Source organism: Lissotriton helveticus, chromosome 5_1 (genome assembly GCF_964261635.1).
Source record: "Lissotriton helveticus chromosome 5_1, aLisHel1.1, whole genome shotgun sequence".
NCBI lineage: Eukaryota > Metazoa > Chordata > Amphibia > Caudata > Salamandridae > Lissotriton > Lissotriton helveticus.
Genome location: NC_136065.1, coordinates 393,046,836 through 393,064,175, shown reverse-complemented (window position 1 = coordinate 393,064,175; position 17,340 = coordinate 393,046,836).

The window sequence follows — 17,340 nt, the reverse complement described above, 5'->3', positions numbered from 1 at the left end:
ATGGAGTGGAGTGGGGTACATTAGAGTGGTGAGGAGTAGATTGGAATGAAGTGGGGTAAATTAGGGTGGAGTTGGGTAGAGTGGAGTGGGGTATATTGGAGTGAGATAGATTGAGTGAATTGTGGTCGGGTAGATTGGAGTGAAGTGGGCAGATTGTGGTGGAGTGGAGTAGATTGAAGTAGGATAGATATGAGTGGAGTAGTTTGGAGTGAGGTAGACTGGGGTAGACTGAAGTGGGGAAAGTTGGCTAGAGTGGTGTGAGTTAGAGTGGGATAGAATAGGGTAGATTGGAGTGGGGTAGATTGAGTTAGAGTGGGGTACATTGGAGTAGAGTAAATTGGGGCAGATTGGAGTGTGGTAGATTGGATGGGGTAAATTGGAGTAGGGTAGTTTGGGGTGGAGTGGGGTGGGGTAGATTGGAGTGGAGTGGGGTAGAGTAGAATGTGTGCAGTAGATTGGGGTAGAGTGGAGTTGGGTATATTGGGTGTAATGGAGTGGGTTGCTTGGAATGTGGTAGATTGGGGGTAGAGTGAAGTTGGGTAGAGTTGATTGGGGTTGAGTGGAGTTGGATAGATTGGAGTGGAGTCAAGATTGGAGTAGAGTGAGATAGATTGGGGAAGAGTGGAGTGGGGTATATTGGAGTGGAGTGGGGTAGAGTAGGGTGGAGTGGGGTGGATTGAGTAGATTAGAATAAGGTAGATTGGAATGGAGTGGGGTAGACCGGAGTGGAGTGAAGTGGGGTAGACTGGAGTGGAATATATTGGGGTAGATTGGGAAAGAGTGGAGTGTAGTGGATTGAGGTAGATTTGAGTTCAGTAGGGTAGTTTATAATGGTGAGGAGTAGATTGGAGTGGGGTAATTTAGGGTGGAGTGGGGTAGATTGGAGTGGGATAGATTGAATGGATTGAGGTAGGGTAGAATGGAGTAAAGTGGGCAGAGCGGAGTGGGGTAGATTGGAGTAAGATAGGAGTGGGATCGTTTGGAGTGGGGTAGACTGGGGTAGATTGGAGCAGAGTGAGGTACATTAGAGTGGAGTAGATTGCAGTGAAGTGGCTAGGGGTAGATTTAGATAGAATGGAGTGTGGTAGAGTGGAGTAAGGTAAATTTGAGTGGTGTGGGGTAGATTGGAGTGGTGTGGGCGTAGATTGGAGTGGAGTGGGGTAGATTGGGGTAGAGTGGGTACGTTTGGAGTGGAGTAGTTTAGGGTGGAGTAGATTGGGATAGATTGGAGTGGGGTGGATTAAATTAGGCTAGATTGGGGCGGAGTTGAGTAGATTGGGGTGGAGTTTGGCAGATTGAAGTTGAGTGGGGTAGACTGAAGTGGAGTGGAGCAGATTGGAGTGGGGTAGATCAGGGAAGAGTTGAGAGAAGTGGACAGAGCGGACAGGGGTAGATTGGGGTAAGATAGAAAGGAGTGAGGTAGTTTGGAGTGGGGTAGACTGAGGTAGATTGGAGTGGAGTGTGGTACATTGGAGCGGGGTAGATTGGAGTGAAGTGGAGAGGGGTAGATGTGGATAGAGTGAAGTGTAGTAGAGTGGCGTAAGGTAGATTGGGGAGTGGGGTAGATTGGAGTGGTGTGGGGTAGATTGGACTGGAGTGGGATAGATTGGGGTAGAGTGGGTTAGATTGGAGTGGAGTAGATTGGGGTAGATTAGAGTGGGGGAGTGGAATGGATTACATTGGGTTAGATTGGTGTGGAGTGGAGAAGATAGGGGTGGAGTGGGGTAGATTGGAGTGGAGTGGGGTAGACTGCAGTGGAGTGGGGCAGATTGGAGGGGGGTTGGTCAGGGTAGAGCGGAGTGGGATGTATTGGGGTAGGTTGGAGTGGGGTGGATTGGGGAAGAGTGGAGTGCAGAGGATTTAGGTAGATTGGAGTGGAGGTGGGTAGGTTGGAGAGGAGTTGGGTAGATTGGAGTGGAGAGGAGTAGTTTGGAGTGGAGTGAGGTAGATTAGAGTGGAGTTAGGTAAAAGGGAGTGCGGTAGATTGGGTGGATTATGGTAGTGAAGATTGAAGTGAAGTGGGGTAAATTGGAGTGGAGTGGGGTAGATTGAAGTGGGGTAGACTGGAGTGGAATAGGTTGGGGTAGATTTAGGAAGAGTGCAGTGCAGTGGATTGGGGTAGATTGGAGTGGAGTGGGTTAGTTTGGAGTGGCGAACAGTAGATTGAAATGGAGTGTGGTAAATTAGGGTGGAGTGGGATAGAGTGGAGTGGGGTAGATTGGAGTGGGATAGATTGAGTGGTCTGTGCTATGGTAGATTGGAGCAAAGTGTGGCCGATTGGTGTGGAGTGGGGTAGATTAGAGTAATATAGATAGAAGTGGGGTGGTTTGGCGTGGGATAGACTGGGGTAGTTTGGAGTGGAGTGGTGGGGTAAATTGGAGTGGTTAGATGAACTGAAGTTGGCTAAAGTTGTGTGGGGTAGACTTGGATGGGGTGGGTAGATTGGAGTGGGGTTGATTGAGTTAGGGTGGGGTACATTGGAGCGGAGTTAATTGAGGTAGATTAGAAAGGGGCGGACTGGATGGGACACATTGGAGTAGGGTAGTTTGAGGTGAAGTGGGGGTAAATTGGAGTGAAGTGGGTTACATTGGACTGGAGTGGGGTAGATTTGAGTGGCATGTGGTAATATGAAGTGGATTTGGTGGGATTGAGTAGAGCAGAATGGAGTGTGGTAGATTGGGGTAGAGTGGAGTGGGATAGTTTGGAGTGGGGTAGTTTGGAGTGGGGTAGATCGGAGTGGGGTGGAGTTAGATATATTGGATTGGAGTCAAGATTGGAGTAGAGTGAGATAGATAGGGAAGAGTGGAGTGGGGAAGATTGGAGAGTAGAGTAGTGGGGTAGAATAGAGTGGAGTGGAGTGGATTGGAGTAGGGTAGATTGGGGTTGAGCAGGAGTGGGGTGGGTTGGGTGGAGTGGGTTAGATTTGAGTCGAGTGTGGTACATTGGAGTGGGGTAGCTTTGGGTGGAGTGGAGTATGGTAGAGTGGAGTAAGGTAGATTGTGGAGTAGGATAGATTGGAGTGGTGTGGAATGGAGTATGGCAGAGTGGGGTAGATTGGAGTGAAGTAGATTGGGGTTGAGTAGTTTGGGGTAGATTAGAGTGGTTGTATATTGAGTGGGGAGGATTACATTTGAGAATATTGGGGTGGAGTGGAACAGACTGGGGTGGTGTGGGGTAGATTGGAGTGAAGTGGGATGGAGTGGAGTGGGGTAGATTGGGGTAGAGTGGACTGGGATGTTAGGGGTGGATTAGATTGAAGTGGGTGGATTGGGGAAGATGAGTGCAGAGAATTGGGGTAGATTGGAGTGGAGTCGGGTAGATTGGAGTAGAGAGGAGTAGATTAGAATGGAGTGGGGTAGATTAGGGTAGGGTGGAGTAGAGTGATTGGAGTGGGGTAGATTGGGTGAATTATGGTAGGGTAGATTGAAGTGAAATGGGGTTGATTGTAGTGGAGTGGGGTAGTTTGGAGTGGAATGGGGTGAGGTAGATTGGATAAGCTTAGATAGTAATGAAGTAGGGTAGATTGGATCATAGTGGAGTGGACTGAGGTAGATTGGAGTGGAGTGGGATAGATTTGTTTAGAGTGGGAGAGATTGAAGTGGGGTGAACTGGTGTGGAGTAGATTGGGGTGGGGTAGATTAGAGTGGAGTGGGGTAGATTTGGTGAAGTGGAATATCTGCTTTCTGTGGCCTCAGCCACTAACATTGGTACAATATAAGAAAAATATTTCCTGTTTTAAAGGTCTATCTCAACTGAACATTAACTTTATTGTCTAACCCTATAAAAATCTGTCTAACAGCGGTATAGCTGTTCTGCCTAAGGTCTACCACTGCTAAATCTGTGTCACTGTTAATCTAGCCACCCTGATCCTAACCAGTAGGCTCTCCATCAATATTCAAAGACTGATAATTCCTTGGAAAAAACAAGACAGGGAAGATGAAAGCTTTTGAAATTAAAAAGGAAAGAAAAATGTCACGTATAGTGGCTTTTGGAAAAGTTCTAAGGGTAAATGTGCTGTAAAATTCACCACTTGTCCCCAATTTTTAAATCAATTGTATCCTAATCAAATTATAGTTATCCCGATTATTGATATGCCTAATCAGTAATCAGGATAACTATAAATTGATTAGAATAGATGTGTCTAGATTAAATGTGGGTTATCATTAGTCATGATATTTTAAATATGGTTGGAATGGAAGATTAGCATACGTGTCTTGTTTTTTTCTGTGTGTTTGAATTTTAATGTTTTAACAGGATGGTTTTGTACACTGGTCGTGGTGCCGAGAAGATCATTCAATCAATTTAGCTAAGAAATAACTTTTATTATTTTTCAACTTGAATATATTTTTTAGCATTTGCTTTTTGTTAAATGACATTTGACAATTAATCATGCATTAACCTTCGTTGTGCTTATCAAGGAGAACACGAGTCCTTCCTTGTAATCATAGGGTGCTCATGGAATGGGTTTGTTATCAACTTATGGACATTTGGTCCCATTGAGCAGGACCTTTAATATGAGACAACTTGGGCTTGTCATTAAACAATGGACATACAGCCCACAGGGGCGAAACTGTTAACATCAGCCCACTAGGGCTATATACTAATGTCTGGATGGATATTATCGATACCCTCAGTGGTGGCCGCCACGTACAAAAGCTAGTGGGGGCGGGGAAGGGGGAGGGGGGCACGCAAGAGGGGAAGCGCAAAGATGGGGAAAGAATAAAAAAAATAAGAAAAAACTAGTTGACAGGCGCGTCCCGCGTTGCGCCAAGTGCTTCTTCTTCCGTGTCCCAGCAGGCACTGGGGCTGTATCAGACTCCCTGTCCATTCCCCGCGCTGCTGGCCTGAGCAGGCTAGAAAGATTCCATGCTCAGACCTGGGAGTCTGTGCGCATGTGTGTTTTGGTCGGCTCGAGACAGCCGGCCTCAAAGAGTGCACTTAGCATTCCTTCTACCCTCTCCCATGCCCCGACCCTCCCTACACAAGCTGGCTGAGCCAGCTGCTTAAAAATAAAACGATAATCAAATATTGCTTTTTTTTTTAGTTGCTGGCTCTGCCAGTGGGGCAACGCCATTGCGGAGGAGCCACTCTTGTCCTCAGAGGATGTACGTCATTACAACGCATGCTTTTACAACGCATGCCTTTACGACGCAACTTTTACAACGCAAGTCATTACAACGACTTGCGTTGGAGGGCGCTGGATAGTGAATAGTTTAATTTACTATTCCAACTCCAATCCCCGTGGATTGTAGGCAAAGTGTTGGATAGTAAATTAAAACTATTCCCTATCCTAGAGCGCCCCCCAGCGCAAGTCGTTGTAATGACTTGCGTTGTAATGGTTGCGTCGTAAAGGTACTGCGTTGTTAAAGTTGCGTTGTAAACGCTGTTCCCCGTCCTCAGAGCATGATCGTCCAATGATAATATAATATGGCCTGAATTTAAGTGTAGTTCAACTGTGCCTTGGCTAATAGGTCTAGTTCGAATTGTTCTGTGACTTTGAATTTTTTTTGTTTACCAATCTCTCTGCTAGGCTTCAAGGATTTATAATCATGCACCTATGGTGCCAAGAACCTGCTGGACATTTAGGCCACATGGGCGGGACTGTTTGCTGAATTGAATCAACCACGTGATCCATTTTCAGTACAGGATATCATTTGTCACGTGATGCCCTGTGTGAGCATCAATATGACGTGTTTGAATTGTTCCTTGACTATGACTTGATTATCATATTATTAACTCTGTTGAGCCTCAGGGAATTACAGCTACATATTAATAGCGTTATTTTTCTGAATGTGGAATTGAACTGCTTAGGCCATCTGTTTTCATTTTCATCACATAATTCATCACATATTTGTTTTTATGAGTATGACGGTGATGGCATTTTTCAAGGAAATTAATTGTGCACGAATGAGAGAAAAGCTACCGAGGACCATATGTGACTTGCCTAAAAGGACTTGAATATAATTGGTAATTTGGATTATATTGTCCTCAAAATGTAGCAATGTAAATATATTATGATGAATCAGGGGGACAGTCCAATATGGCCCCGTGCTCTATACCGTTGTTTGGAAAGCGCCATCTGTAGTTTGTGTTAAGCAGCACCAGGGCCGGCTTTAGCACTGGTGGCCCCCAGTGCAATATTTATTTTTGGTGTCCCCATACCCATGACCGCCTCCTCGGATTACCTTACTACCATTGGGCAAAAGTGCTCCTCATCTCTCCAATCACAAGTTACTGCTAAACACAGCCCCCCCCATGCGGCCAGCCCCCCTCCACAGTTTAGCGCCCGATGCGACCGCACCAGTCACACTGCCTTAAAGCCGGCCCTGAGCAGCACTTCGTTTAACACAAACCTTTCACTTGTGACCAAGGAAGTCTAGCTGAAACGTGTCTGTTGTTTTGTTCGGAATAAACGATTTGTACCTTCTCTGCAACCCACGTGTTACATCTCTATTTTCATGCTTTCTCATCTCCCTCCCTCTCTCTACCCCCTAGGATGTCTTATTTCTTAGTTCACTCTGTTGATAAGTAACATACAATCGTTTTTATCCCAATCGTTGTGCTAATAGAACCCTGAGTGAATTTACTATTTTGCATACTTACAACTCTAACCACTAGTATATGTAGTTGCTCTTTTTACTTGATATCACCATTTTGTGATTCTGAGCTTTTTGCCTTTGCATTTATCTCCTGAGTGACTCTACAACGTACTCATTTCTTTTTCTTGCTATCCGTATCTCTTCTTTGTGGGACTCTTCAACTCGCTGACTCCCTCCCTTTGTCCTCCCTGACTCTTGCCTTTCGTGGATCCTATCTTTTTCTGGATCGTTAATTTATCCGGGTATTGTATGTTATCTTTCAGTAATTAATGCGATTTTCTTTTGCCACTTGTTCCCCCCCTGTTGACCTGCCAGTTCCGAAACTCTTCCTAGCCCCCTGTCCCTTGTTGCCCTTTCACTAAGCACTCCTTCTCCCCTTGTTGGGGAAATATCTAATATTCTTACTCTGGAGTCTCAGTGAACCCTCTGAGAGAGTCCACAGCGTCAAGGGAACCACGCACAGCTGAGGCATAGTATGGCACCCCTTACCAAAGCACTCCCTCTCCCCTTGTTGGGGAAGGATCCAGTAGGTAGACCTTGGAGTTTTAGAGACCCCTCAGAGAGTCAACTGCGTAAAGCACCCTCCCCCCCTCTTTTCATGCTCTCACTCTCCCCTACCGCTTTCTCCTCTTTCATTCTTTGTCTACTTTCCCTGCTCCTTTCCCCTCCCCCTTTATCTCTCCCCTTGCCTGCTATGCCCCCTAGCCCCCTGTCCCTTGTGGCCTTTAACTAAGCACTCCTTCTCCCCTTGTTGGGGAAATATCCAACTACTTTTACTCTTGAGCCTCAGTGATCCTCTGAGAGAGTCCACAGCGCTAATTGAGCCACTCACAGTTGAGGCATGGTATGGCGCCCCTTGCCAAAGCACTCCCTTTCCCCTTTTTGGGGAAGGATCCAGTAGGTAGGCCTTGGAGTCTCAGAGACCCCTCTGAGAGAGTCCACTGTGTAAAGGGAGCCTCTTGCATCTGAGTTGGGGGAATGATATCACTTCCCCTGGGATCACAGCTTACTGGACTTTGGACGCAGCTTTTACTAGTCTACCGGTTTGTGCTCCGTCACCCTGCCCCCTCTTCTTTCATGTTGTCTCTCACCCTCCCCCTCCTCCTTCCCTCCTTCATTCGCTGTCTACTTCACCTGCTCCTACCCTCTCCCCCCTGAATCTCTCCCCATGCCTACTTTTTCCCTTATGCATATGCCCTTATTGTTTGTCTCGATCGAACATGTAACGATGTAGCTATGCTCTAATAACTGTATAACCTTTGTAACGATGTAACCTGCAACTATGGTCTGATACTCATGTAGAGCGCTCTGATACCCCCTGGTCTTGAACCTCATCTCTCTATAGCTCATCCCACCTTTCTCTCCACCCAACTCCCGCAAAATCACCACTCAGAAGGGCTTGAGTTAGCCAAAAATGGGTAATACATTTAAAACTGTTCCAGATAGTGCACCCCAAAATATGTCTTGCGCTGGGCCCCAAATAATTCTTAAGATGACACAGCAACCCATCACCTTGAAAGTTCACCAGCTACCACTGGCAGAGCGAGAATGTCAGGGCGGCACCAGAGCAAAATAAGTTGTGGATGCTGAGAGATGTGGGGCTGAATTTCAGGTTCCTTTCCAAGTCGTGTGCAGAGTAGAAGATGGGTTTTTAGTATTCCGCGCATTTTTAGTATGTCTGTCTGAAGCCTTAGTGTGTCAGGAGCTCACTCTAGCCCTGTACTGTTTGACAAGATGGCACAGAGGTTCAAATTTGAGGACACCTTGAGCGTGCCTGGCCTGCCCTCCAAATGTGATAAGCTGTCGGGGTACGATAAGGGTCTACTGAACGTTGCGGATCATCTTCAAATGTCTTTACTATTTGACCAGAGACTTAAGACATTCCTGTCATGCATAATGTAGTTTGCTGGTTCTAGTAAAAAATTATTAGGACGCATTGTGATTAACTGGAGTTTAAAGAGAGATCCTTCATAAGAAGCTCAGTGCAGGAGGCATTCCAGGAGTCCGGCCAACATATATCTACAGTATTCAGTAGGCAACACAGATGACACATCGAAGACGCTGTAGATGGTGATATGCATGATGAAGGTTGCATTATGTGATGGGTGGAGGGAAGGTCCCTACTGAAGAGCACCACCTAATTCATTGCTTTTTGCACCTTTTTCATTGGGCAACCTCATCGAGTGATGGGTACATATCCCATCAGCAGGATCTCGCTTCTTAGAAGTTTTCCAACAGGAGAAGACCTTACTTTTCATCGCCCACTCACTCAGCAGTCCCACAGCCAGAATCAATGAGCAAGAGAGATACAGCGAAAGAGTCCACTGCCACTGCGGGGTTGGTGGCAAAACTGGTGAGAACGTAGGTAGATCCACAAGCATCCTCTGGATCAAGTTGTGGTCATTGCTGATACAATTTCATTCTTGGCTTTGAAATTGATATCCCTATTACCTCCAGTCTGCGTACATGTGGGAAGCATTTCAATAGATTTTTATATTGTAGTTAAATAGGCTGCCAATATGACTCAAAGCAGCATAATATGTGACTTAGAAGCAACAATAATTACAATATTTCTAACTTGCAGAATGCAGAAAAGTAAACAAGCCAAGCTCAACCAAAATGGGTAACAATAACACATAGATAAGCACACACACTTCTTTCCCTAAAGATCACAAGGCAAAACAGACATTTTCAAGCATGTACAGTATGAAATTCTTTCCACATTTTAGAAGAAAGATATTTGATGTCTCTATTACACAACACTCTTCAGCGAGATATACTATAATTTGCATCAGATCTGTGTCACTTTTATTGTGCAGCATCAATGCAAACTCATTTTTAGCATTTACTTAGCCATGCAAAGAGATTTTGCATGGTTTAGTAAATACAAAGTAACACAAGCAGCGCATAGCGCTGCCTTGCATTAGTTTGCCTTGGGTAGACGTTACATGGGTCGAGCAGGAGCTTTCCCATGAATCCATTCATTGCTTTCTGATTTATAAAGACTTGTCAACTTGGATTTGTGCCAAAATGATGCGTCTACCAGACAGAGGTGTAACGAGGAGAAATATCTTTATTTCACATCATTACTTCCTCTTTACATCTGTGCTGCTTTCTGCAGCACACATAGAAAGAGGAATATGCTTCTAAGATATGTTTTTATGCAGGAAGGGCTCCCTTCCTGCACAAAAACAATCCTGACCACAACATATGCAGCCATGCACTATGGTGTAATGGTGCCTGCACTGGCGCTAGTCAGCACACAGTGCTCCAGTGCAAGGAGAGAGCAGAATGCTTTATATCTTTCTAAATATTGAGTATTTCTGCTTTCTCCCTTTCATGCAACGCAAAGCTGCAAGTTCCCTTGCTGCGCTGTGTTGGGTGAAAAAATACTAAATGGATCCTTTCATATTTTAAGAGTAACATAAGTTTTACAATCCAATACTCAATATAGGTGGCATTGCTGGTTTTCAGTTGTACAAGTGTGTTTAGGTACAATATAAGCTAATCGAGATACAGTCTTGTTTTTTTTAATCAAAATTACAGAGCATGGGAAAATGTGAAATAATACAGCCGTGGGAGTCCAACCTGAAGTCCACTCAATTACAAAATCAATCCTATTAGTTTGGTGGGTCAACAATCAGTCCTGTCTTGCAGTTCCAAATAATGTGACACAATTCTTCCTTACTTGCATATTACATGTTGGAGTCACAAAGACACATTTCTACATTTTACCAGGGTCTGCCAGATCTGAAAAAGTTTAAGCTTAGTGTCAAATACATTCATATCCCCTTAAAGGACACAATATTATTAACAATGGATGTGGACATGGAATCAGATGTGTTAGTTTGTGGTTGAGTAGGCCAAGTTGCAGCTATTTCCAACATTTAAGCACAGTTTAGCGTGTTGGGGCAAAGGTTCTAATTTCTTTGGGCAGCTGTGCTGTCCTGCCCTACCACTATGTCATCAAGATAAGTTGAGGAGAAGTAAGTCTATAACTATTTATACTTAGATTAACATAATTAATCAGTACTGTGGATGAAAAGATTTTGTAGGTCTATATATTTCGACCATGATATAGTGACATAAAATGTGAATCGCATTTAAGGGTTCTGTATGTGTGGATTATTTCAACCAAGTGAATGATTGTATCCACGTGGTAAGTGATGGGGCAGTAAGGTGTTTGTGGGTGTTTGGATGGGGCTAGAAGCAATAAGAGATACAGAGGAAGATTTGGACAAAATGAGTGGGTATATACGAGGGATCAGATGTTAGGATGGGGGTTACTATTCTGCAACATAATGGGGCACAATCTCTGGAGGACTAAACCCTATGATTCAGGTCCTTGTGGCCCCTAACCCTGGGTCTCAAGTGTATAGAGAAGTGTTGCATTGAGGGACTCAGTGCATACCCCAGTAGGTAACTAGTCATAATATCGAATTAAAAATATTGAGTGGACAAAATATTGAGTTTTTAATATCGAGTGGACAGGATATCGACTTGCAAAAATTTAGTGGTTAAGAATATCGACATGCAGGTAAGAAGTATCGGTTTTAATAAACTAAAGTTAGTAATATCGATTGTTAAAATATCGTTGTTAATAATATCGATTTTTTTGTGTTTTGTATGTTAGTATTTGTGTTAAAAGTATGTATACATTTTATAATGTATGTTTGAATTTTTTTAAAGTAACATATTTTATATTAATTCACTTTTGCTTAATTTAATTCCGTAGCGGGTTGTGGGTTTATAGTGGAATAAGGTGGGAAGTAATTTATTTATTATATTTTTTAAGGATTATTTAGAATTAATTAATTATATGTTAATTACTTTTTGCGTAATTTAATTCTGTAGCAGGTTGTGGGTTTATAGGGGAATAGGGTGGGAAGTTATTTAATTGAAAGTAATTAATTCATTAATTTATTAATTAATAATTTAGTATTTAATAATTTATATGGTTAATTAAGTGAATTAATTTATTATTGAAAAATTATACATTGATCAATAACAATTACTAATTAATTGGTAATTATGTTAATTGTGTTATTTTTATTATTATTAATTAGTCATTATTTAGATATAAATAATTAATAATTAATTTGTAAATATGTTATTTGTTTACATGTTGTATACTTTTTTATGAGCTGGTTGAGGGTTGATAGGGGAGTAGGGTGGGAAGTAATTTAATTTTAATGTAATGTTTATTATTTTTTATATAACATTTATTAAAAGTTATTTTATAGTGTTAATTGTTTGAATTAAATCATATTTGATGGTTATTCATTTTATTGCTAATTGTTATTGGTTAATTAATTAATTAATTGTTAATTAAATATGTTATTTTATTAATATTTTACAATATTGTAGGTGACGTTTATAGGGGAAAATGGTGGGATGTAAATTAATTTTGGAAAATTCCCACCCTCTAGCCAACACTTTCCCTACTGTTGCATTTGCTGGAGTGGGAACAGTGATTTTTACCCTCCTGCTATCCAACACTTTCCCTACTGTTGCACTCGCTGGAGTGGGAATAGATCATTTTTACCCTCCCACTATCCAACACTTTCCCTACTGTTGCCCTCACTGGAGTGGGAATAGAAATGTTTACCCACCCGCTATCCAACACTTTCCCTACTGTGCATTCAGTGGAGTGGGAATAGTAATTTTTACCCTCCCGCTATCCAACACTTTCCCTACTGTTACACTCACTGGAGTGGGAATAGTAATTTCTACCCACCCGCTATCCAACACTTTCCCTACTGTTGCACTCACTGGAGTGGGAATAGTAATTTCTACCCTCCCGCTATCCAACACTTTCCCTACTGTTGCACTCGCTGGAGTGGGAATAGTAATTTGTACCCAGCCGCTATCCAACACTTTCCCTACTATCCAACACTTTCCCTACTGTTGCACTCGCTGGAGTGGGAATAGTAATTTTTACCCACCCGCTATCCAACATTTTCCCTACTGTTCCACTCGCTGGAGAGGCAATAGTAACTTTTATCCACCCGCTATCCAACACTTTCCCTACTGTACCACTTGTTGGAGTGGGAATCGTAATTTTATCCCCTACGCTATGCAACATTTTAAGTATTGTTATATTTAATGTAGTGTAAAATATAATTTTTTTTTAAACATTTATTTTAATGTTTTAACTTATAATATAAAATGTATTTTTATATTTATATTATAGGTTTATTTATATATATAAATATGAGGAGGGGAATATACTTTCCCACTTCCAGGCGGGATTTCACAAAAATGTAGGCACATAGAGGAGGGGAATGTACTTTCCCACTTCCAGGCGGGATTTCGCAAAAATGTAGGCACAGTGGATCAGGTCTTTAGGTTTTGGGCTATCTATTAGAAAATAGTAACCGTTATGAAGGGGAAACTTTACCTGGCCTTTGTAGACCTTAAAAGTGCATTCGACCTGGTACCCCGTGAAAAACTCTGGAGGGTCTTATGGGATATGGGGTTCCTCGCTACCTGCTGGAACTGATAGTTAAGCTCCACGCGGATAGTTACGCTAGGATTAGGTGGGGGAGCCAGGAGCAACTAACAGGGAGGGTGTCCGTGAACAGAGGTGTACGACAGGGTTGTGTGATGGCCCCGACACTGTTCTCCCTCTTTGTTAATGGGGTTGTGGACCATCTGAGGGAGGACAATGCCGATGCCCCAGTCTTGGCCGGGAAGAAAACACCCACCCATCTCTTTGCGGACGATACCCTGCTGCTGGCCAAAACCCCAATGGGCCTGCAAAAATTATTGGACAAATTCAGCCTGTTTTGCTATGAACGTGGACTTACCATCAACACGACTAAAACAAAGCTGATGGTGCTGCCCCCCCACCCCCCAAAAAGGGAAGGAAACTTCAGATTTCCCTTAATGGCTCCCCTCTCGAGGTGGTCGAGGAATTCGACTTTCTGGGAATTAGGATCAATAGTAAAATGAGGTGGGATTCCCATATAGCAAAAATGCTGCTAAACCTCAAGAGAGTTTCGGGTGCCATCTTAAGGAGCCAGCGACTGTCAGTTAGTAGACCCGTTGCCCCGGCACTTGCTGTGTACGAAGGAAGGGCACTTCCGTCTGCGACATACAGGGCAGAACTATGAGGTGGCGAAAATGTCCAAGACTTGGTCAGAGCTGAGAATAAATTTATAAGGGAGTTAGTTGCCTTACCGACTTCAACCCCGCTGAAACCACTGTATTTAGATATGGGCAAACGTTCTATCTCAGACGTAGTCCATCTGCGCCCGTTGCTGTTCTGGGTGCGCCTAAGGAGGACCCCAGAGCTAGCAAACTATGCACTGGTGATGGACGAACTGATTGTCTTGAACACCGGGAGTAAAATACAGTGGGTAAATAAACTTAAACAGATGGTTTTGAAGTTGGGTCTGGCTGAATCCTGGACCACCCAGTCCCCACCCCAAAGCAAGTAATAAAGAAAATGTATTGGGAGTGGGTGGAGGCTGAAGAACAGAGGAATCCGAGCTGGGGCCCTTTAACCTTGCAGTTTATGGAACACAAGCCAATTAGGAAGCTGGAACCGTTTCTAGACCTCATCAGAATACCTAGAGACAGATTGATCTTTTTAAAGATGAGGTACGGGACATTACCACTCAATAATTTCACCAAGGGTTGGAAAGGCTCAAGGGCCCCACATGGTGCATGCCCTTGTTGTCCTTGTAAAACATAATCCCTTCCACACTTTCTGTTTGGCTGTAAAGCTTATAAGAGGGCAAGACATAGATGGTTGAGACCGGTTTGCAGGGAGCTGGGGGTTAGAGACTTCCGGGTTGCCCTTCGCATCATTACAACTAATACGTCTTCCCTCTTCATTGTTTGTGGTGTAGCAAAATATTTATCAAGTGCTTGGCTCATTCGCACGAGGATGTTTAAGGCCACTAAAGCTTAAAACCTTTGGACACGATCATTAACTCATGAAGTTTTTTTGAATACTGTTGTACTTTAGTATTGTCATGTAATTATGTTTTAAATGTATATAGCATTTTTTGCAATTTTTAACATGAAATGTACATTTTTAGCTTCAATGTTTATTTTATATGAATGTATGTACTTTTATGATATGACAATATCGAATAAAGTATAAAGTAAGTATATATAAATATATATTTTTAAATAATTTTTAAGTAAGTTTTACTTAATTATATTTATTATTTCATTAATTTTATATTAGTTTTAAGACATTTAAAAAAGTCGATATTTTAGCAAACTATATTATTAACAATGATATTTAGGATTCAATATTTTTGTACTTACCTGTTTGTAGATAGGAAGTCGATATTGTGTCACTCGATATTTTTACCTCGATATTGTGACAGCTCGATATTCCTCTCCTCGATATTCTGTCAATGATCCACCCCAGAAGACACTGTGGGGAAAATTATGGCAATTAGGGTAATAGCTTTAATAATAGAGCCTGTACTGCGAGGAGAGATCAAATTGGTGAGGAATTTCATATAAGGCTGCAGTAGCCTGACATTCTGTGCTACACACTAAAATATTTCCTCAGAATCCAAAATGTGCATCTGGATTGGAGGAATTTCCATTACATATATAATTTAACTTCCTTAAGTAACATGGCCCGCAAGCCCTTATATATAGTTGTGAAACAAATGGTGCAAATGTTTGGAGGTGTACTACATCATGACATCGCAGTGGACTAATTGTCGAAATTCCTACGGTCACTCTAGGGCATCCTAGCCCTCTTCAACAAGAATATGGCTCCTGGTTTGCTGTACAGGTCTCCAAGCATTCACATCCTCATACAAAACCATATTTTTGAGTGATTGTACAATCTCTTCTTCAGATTGCAGTGCAATGTTGTTCATCCAAAACTCTATTATCCATGATGAAGCTACACTATGAAGTGGCTGGCGTGTGGCACCAGACGTTCACTTGACAGCTTCGGCCTGTCTCATAGTTCAAAGAGGATCTGTTTGATCATGTCTCATGGGATGCCAACTTCTGCAGTGTTTGTGGGGATTTCGTGCAGGTAAAACAGCACTAGTGGACACACACTGAGGTACCATTCTTGAATCCCACACTGATGCTACCCCTCCCATGACTCACTGACTTCATGCTTCTCTTTGACCATGTACAGTGCTCTGCTTCCTTTTGGCTGGGCTTGTGTTACTATGAATGTATACGGGTGCTGCACTCTGTTTGACCTTTTTATATGTTTGCACGGTATGTGTGCTGCGTTAGATTAGTGCCTGCTCACTATTATATGACAAAGTATATGGCCTGGTCCCAAAAGGTCACCAGGGCTCTAACGCGCACTACAATAAATTCAAATTCTCCAATTATACGTTCAAATACAGTTTTATAACATCAAAAATAAACCATATTTCTCATTTCTGGCACATATATTGAAAGTTATTCACGAAGTAAACTTGTATTTTCATTACATCATTGTATAATCAAAACATAATTCAAACGAATGTACTAAAAACCCAATGCATTTCGGGGCTGAGGCCCCTTCGTCAGGGGTCTGGTTAAAAGAAAAGAAAAGAAAAAAGGAAACTCAGTTACTTTTGGTGCTTGTGAGGATTTTAAAACTTTTGTAACTTGTGATCTTATCAATTCTTACCACGAGTGTAGGGTAACTCGACAAATCATATATTAAGTAGTTTATTGCGTGGCAGCAGTAAATCTAAAAGGAGAAGATTGTTTAGGTATCTTATTAGTTTGTGGAACTATAAATGGGGAAATTATTTGTGTTAACTTTATTTAATTGTTTGAATTAATTTACCTGAGCTTTGCTTGCATATTTGATATCTGCAAAAGAAATATTATGTTTGTAGTCACTTACGGGGAATGTCAAACCTAGTTCTTATCAACAACGCGGATCGTTTTTAAGAAATCATAATCAATGCTCACCTGTGAGTCTTCTATGGGCGCGTTAATGAATTATCCTACGAGAGTCAAGAAAATATGTTCCAATGAACATTGTTACGCACATTTAGGAATCTATGTTACGGAATATATAAAGTTATCAATATTTTTTTTTACCTACAAGCCTCCAGAGTAGTTTATCGGTCTTGCTAACTCGTTATATGCGTTTGACTGCAAATGAAAAATAAACGCATTCAGTAGCCACTGTTTCCGGCGAAATCGAACGCAAGCGCTGATGAACAACATGAACAACTAGAATACGAGTGGCTAGTGTTTGTGTTTTTTGTGCTGTAATTTTTTGGCCCCATTCACAAAGGTAAAGTGAGGCGAAAGTCTTACTTTACGACTTTTCGTATTCACAAATGGCATGTACTACTCGTAAATGCCCTTTGTGAATACCGAAAGTCGTAATATTAAACTTTCATCAAACGTTACCTTTGTGAATCGGGCCCTTAGTGTGAAATCCGTCTTCGCAAGGAAATAAAGAGGAAAATGCAGTTTTTGCATTTTGCGTGATAAGCTGTAATTTTGAGTAATTTTTTTGAAACTACGAGTTATTATGTAAAAGAAAATTATGCAAATGTTGCACACTTCTAATTGATATCATGTAGTGCTGAACAAATTTTAGTAAATCCAGGTCTTGCGTCATATCCCAGCCAGCCATGTAAGGTTCTAGACCTAGGGGCAGATTTACAATAACTGATGCATCCCTGCATATCAGCAGGTATGCGCCATGCCTTCTCCACCATGGATGCGCCGCAGTTACAATGCGGCGCACCATGGGGCAAAAACGGCACAGATGCGTGACGCATCTGTGCCG